The sequence below is a fragment of the Lactuca virosa genome, chromosome 9, assembly GCF_052849685.1.
Source record: "Lactuca virosa cultivar CGN04683 chromosome 9, Lactuca_virosa_CGN04683_v6, whole genome shotgun sequence".
Classification (NCBI taxonomy): Eukaryota; Viridiplantae; Streptophyta; class Magnoliopsida; order Asterales; family Asteraceae; genus Lactuca; species Lactuca virosa.
This window is the reverse complement of record NC_136434.1, coordinates 211,739,054-211,744,489: the sequence shown is the minus strand read 5'-3', so window position 1 is coordinate 211,744,489 and position 5,436 is coordinate 211,739,054. Positions and strand designations below refer to the sequence as shown.

Sequence of the window (5,436 nt, the reverse complement as noted above, 5' to 3'; positions counted from 1 at the left end):
AGGATCACGAAAACACGTACAAGCATATCGATGAGGTCAACGACATAGACGACTACTTCAACATCCCTAATGTACCTCGTGAGACTGTTCTACTTCGTATGGTACCGGTTACATTTAAGGGAGCCGCAAAAGATTGGCTAAAATCACTCCTTCCAGGATCCATCACAACATGGCAAAATATGCGCGAGGAATTCATCGATCAGTTTTTCCCACCATCCAAAATAGAAAAGTTGAAGAAAGCCATTGCAAACTTCGAACAACAAAGAGGTGAGTCACTCTATGAGGCGTGGGAAAGATATAAAGGCTTGTTGAGGAACTGCCCTCATAATGACCTAAACATTCAGCAAGAAGTCTCTATATTCTATGATGGAGTGAATGTGACAACCAGGCAACTCGTTGACTCCCAAGGACCACTCACGAAGAAGGCACCCGTAGTTATAAAAGAATTGATTGACGAATTCTCCAATCGCTCAAGAGAATATCATAACCCAAGGCACGACTCAACACGAGGGGTGGTGAATTCAGTTTCTGATGACATGGCGGCAGTGATGGCTAACTTGGAGAGCATAGATCATAGGATGAAAAATATGAACCAATCCATCCATGCCAGCCGAGTGGGATGTGACAATTGTAGCGGGCTCCACCTTACTAAAGATTGTGACCTTGACGAGAACCGAAACCGGAAAGAACTAGTTTGTTATTCCAGTGGCGATAGGTTTGATGACGATTGGAGGAAACCGAAAAAGGAATGGCTACCATATGATGTGTATAAGAAGGCAAATGAGGAAAAGTATAGGCAAAAGGCAAGAGGGTTCTATCAAAAGGAAGAGCTGGTGCAAGAGAAGAAGACAGATTTTGAAGCCATGCTTACACGTTTTGCGAGTGCATCCGAGAAAAGACATGATGAAGGCGATGCTGCTATAAGGGAGAAACAAGACATGATGAAAGAGCACCAAATTATGATGAAATATCAACAAGCTCTACTTCGGAATCAGCAGACCTCAATCCTTAACATAGAGAAGCAACTCGGGCAGCTAGCGAAACAATTCAACGAAAGAACACCTGGCGGACTTCCTAGCAACACTGAGAAGAATCCAAGAATAGCTCATATTAATGCAATAACAACAAATGAGCAAATTTTCAATCCTATGACTCCAATCCTGAATGAAGATCTAAGTGTGTTGCAGAAAAAAAGAGAAGATACTCAAAAATTGCAAACAAAGGAAAAAACTCGACGAGTTCAAAAACAGAACTCGACAAGTTGTGCACCTGATGAAAAAAATAATCCCCCCTTAAAACCGTACCAGCCTCCCTTGCCATACCCAGGTCGAGCCATACAAGGTAAACAAAATGAAGAATACAAGAAGTTTTTAGAGAACATAAGTCCCAAATTTGCTTGACGTATCAATCGGATCCAATTGATGGTGCGGAATCCCAATCAATTGGATGATGCAAGATCAAAACAGAGAAGAAGGAGAAGAAGAATAAGATGAATCTTCAATGTATTCAATAATATGAATGATGATCAATACATGAGATTCACACACACACTTGCACCTTCTCTACTTTCTCTCTCTAGAACACCTTAGAGTACACACACTTAAGCTCCTTCCCTGTCGTTCACACGTGTGACTCTACTAACACTATATATAGGAAACATGAGCTGTGAACGGGTTCACGGCCGCAAACCAGTTGATGGCCGTGAACACCACCTGAGCCGCAAACACTCCAGCCGTAAACCCAAGGCTGTTTTCGGTCTTAGACTGAAAATTACAATTGCCTAGAAATGTAAAGTATAAACCATATTTTTGAGCCAACAATCTTCCCCTTGGTTTATAGCTTTTTTTTCTTTGACCCAACAAACCCCCCCTAAAAATGTAGCTGGCTTTTCTTGTCAATCTTCACTTTAAGCTCGGCTTCAACGTTTATCTTTGATATCTTCACAGCTTGAAGATGAACATATGAATCTTCTAAGTGAGTGACTTCATCTTGACCGGATGGGCTTTTCTTCAAGATTTGACTTTGAACGAACGTTGGGTGAGGAGGCTTCATGTAGAGATTCTTGAAAATCAACACTTTCAGCTTGAGAATCTTCAGAGAGAACAGAGAACGAACTTTCTGGATCACTTCAGCAGGTATATAGATAGCAGCAAATTGATTGAGGAGGCTTCAATGCAATCTGTCACATAATCTTCAAGTGCAGCTTCATCTTCACTTCTAGTTCCTTCGAATGAATGTTCTTGAATGATCACCACTGCGTCTTGAGAAGTACCCGTGACTAAAAAGTCCCTGTGGATCACAAAAAGAATCATAAAGACCCTTCTCACCACAGTTGTTCAAGGATGAATCCTTGGCTCAGAAAGAGACTTCTCGCAGTATCTGTGTGAACTCAGAGGAACGCACTGCGATTTGTTGAGTATCGGAGAACTACTTGTGGCTAGTTTTGATGTTAGCCCCTGTATATCCTTGATCATAGATCTAAATACAGTTATCAAGTTAACGAGTTAACTTGGCCCTTGGTGAGACGTTCAGCGATACCTGTTTCCCTGTTGGGTGAATCGCCCTGGTGTCGTGACAGTTCTTAGGTAAAGAAAGCTGACAAGACCAATCTGGCAATTTGTACAGTTTCAGACTTTCAATTCCTTAGATACGACAGTTCTTTAAAAAGAAACTGTCTGACTGGCATTTTGTACAGTGTCACACCAGGTATGAGCCATTATCCGTCAATTCATGGGTGAAATCTAGAACATTAAAAAAATGTTCACCGTGAATTCAGAATTAAATGGTTTTGGATTTTGGGTTTCACTTAGAGTCATGGTGACAACGACGTCTAAGATCATAAACATAGACTTTTTGGCAACCGTCATCCGAGTTGTTTTATAATCGAACCTCAAGGGGTACCGGTACGTGGAAATGATTTAATGGAGATAATTTTATATATGGGTGAAGAATGGTTAGGTGTTTCACATTGGTCATGGTGAAAATGACCTTTGATCATTAACATTTGATGCGAAGACTCCTATTAAAACTGGTATATGTCTCAATATGGTAGAGTCTATCACTCGCATGTGAATTATCTGTCAATTCCTTGTGAAAGTAGTGTGAAGTGTAATGACCGTCAATTCCTTTTCACTTTCAAGTTTCTTCTCCTTGCTCAGAATATTTCGATACATACTCCTTGAGTCTCATCTTCTCCTGAATTCACTTTTCAAGACAAATGAAAATTTTGAGATAAACATAAAAAATAAAAGTAAACTTAGCACACTAAGAAATAAAAATAAAAGTAAAATACGCTCAAAAACACTATTTTTGGATTTTTGATTTTTCTGAAAAAGAAATAAAAACATAAATGAAAATATTTTTGTATTTTTGAAATTTTATAAATTTTTTTTGTTGTTTTTTTAATTCTCCCCCCCCCCAATTTGTGCATATAAGAAAATATGAACAAATTTAACCAAAAACAAAAGTAAAATACAAAATGTAATTTTTTTTTAATTTTTGATTATTTTTTTAATTTTTTTAATTTTAAGAAATTTGTCTTTAAAATGAATCATTTTTAAGAAAAACTCAGGTGTATCGAAAAAATTCAAATCGAAAGTCAGCAATTGAGGACGCAGGCAGCAACAAATTCAGGCTTAGCTTTGTTTCAATCTCAGAACAGATCCGAAAATTCTTCACATCTTTAAGCACAAACCCCATTTGTGATCCTCTCCTTTCTTCCTTTCCCGCAAAGGACACATACTTTCACTTAAAGTTCTGAATGTTGTACAGTTGAGAGATGTCCCATACCATGTGCTTGGAACAGCTACTATCAACAAACCGAAGTCTGATGATATTTCTCCATAGTTGCTCCAGCACAGAGTGCGGGATTAGTTGGTCTTTGGAACCCAGTCCATTTTGAAACTGAGTTAACCTTTGTCATCAACGCAAGGTACTCTCTCCCATGACATATACTGTTTATCATAAGCAGAAGATGAAGAAATATTAGACGCATTAGATGATTTGGGAGATTGAATCTTCGGTACCCATCTGTAGTCGGGTTTAACCCATTTCTTGTTGGATCGGATGGGTGCCTCGGTACTTGCTTTTGAACTTGAAGTCGGCTGCCGAGATGACTTTGACCTAACCGGTCTTTGTTTCACTAGAGCATCTCTTGGATTGGACTTCTTGGCCGGCGATCCCTTCTTGTTCTTGGGAGTCGGATTCTTGGCATTGTGGGTTGGATTCTTACCCTTCTGCGCATTCCAGTCACCATTGTTTGAACGAGGCCTTGAAGGGTTTCTTTTGGAAAACCTCCCTCTTGGCGCGTTATTCCATCCTTGAGTGTAGTAGGGAACATATGCGCGATTTGGACAATTTCTGGCAATGTGTCCAGGTGTCCCACAGTGAAAGCAAGTATGCTTCTTCACGTAGGAATTGTTTCTTCCTGCCCCTGGTGGCGTGCCCTTGCCTTGTCTCTAATTGTTCCCAGAAGCACACTTGCAACAGGCACTGTATTTAGCTTGAATTAGTGGCCTGTATTTACCAACAACAGGTTGATTAGAAGCAATAGATTCAGAGTTCAAGGATTCATTGGTTTGACAACCAACAGAATCAGAATTAATTATGTTCTCCTTGTCCTCATCCTCTACTACTTTACCTGCACATGAAGTAGAACCATCAGAAACATTCACCTTAATAACCTTAGTAGGCCCAGATGGTTCAATCTTAACAGAAGCTGGTTCAGTCTTAACTGAAGCTGGTTCAGGGAGTGGGCAAAACTGAGTAGGTGTCTCTACCTCATTAGTTTCAAGGGGTGCGGTATAGTTGTCATTGAAGGGAGGTGACACACTGTGATACCCTAAACCCTTAGTTTGATTAGCTTTGAATTTTAATTGCTTCTCAATCATCGAGGCAACTACCTCACTTGACACATTATATTTTCTAAAATTAAAATCTGCATTTTCAAATTTGTTTTTTAATGTGTCAAGCTCGGCAGTTACAGAAGCAAGTTGTTTCTTAATGTAATCATAATTCCCACACTTATTACTGTACTCCTCCTGCAATTTCCTAAAGTCCTTAGTCTTGTCCTCTAGTTGTTCTTTTAATGGTTTCTGGCCTTTCGTAAGGTTGTACCTCTCATATTTAAGGTCCTAGTTCTGCCTTTTTAGCAAATCAATTTGTTCACGAAGAAATTTAATTGTAGCTTCACAAGATTTAGAACATGAAATTTCATTGACCGGAATGTTTGAGGAATTCATTGTTTATCAAAAATGCCCTTTGAATAAAAACTCAAAAGTCAACCTTAAAAGTCAAACCGAAAAGCTAAAAGTGAAAATTTTAAGCTTAACCGAGAAAATCAAAGTTTAAAGTCAAAGGTCAAACTTGTACGTCAAAGGCAATTTTTAAGGTCAAAAGTCAAGAATAAAAGTCAAAAATTAATAACCAAAATTTTTG

At 38.9% G+C, this 5,436-nt stretch overlaps 1 non-coding gene across 1 annotated transcript; it reads right to left on the bottom strand.

Annotated features, from left to right (window-relative positions):
• Positions 1–227: 227 nt before the first annotated feature.
• Positions 228–334, bottom strand: LOC145141761 (small nucleolar RNA R71). Its single transcript, XR_013722955.1, has one exon. It is a non-coding gene; the product is annotated as a small nucleolar RNA R71 (small nucleolar RNA).
• Positions 335–5,436: the final 5,102 nt, after the last annotated feature.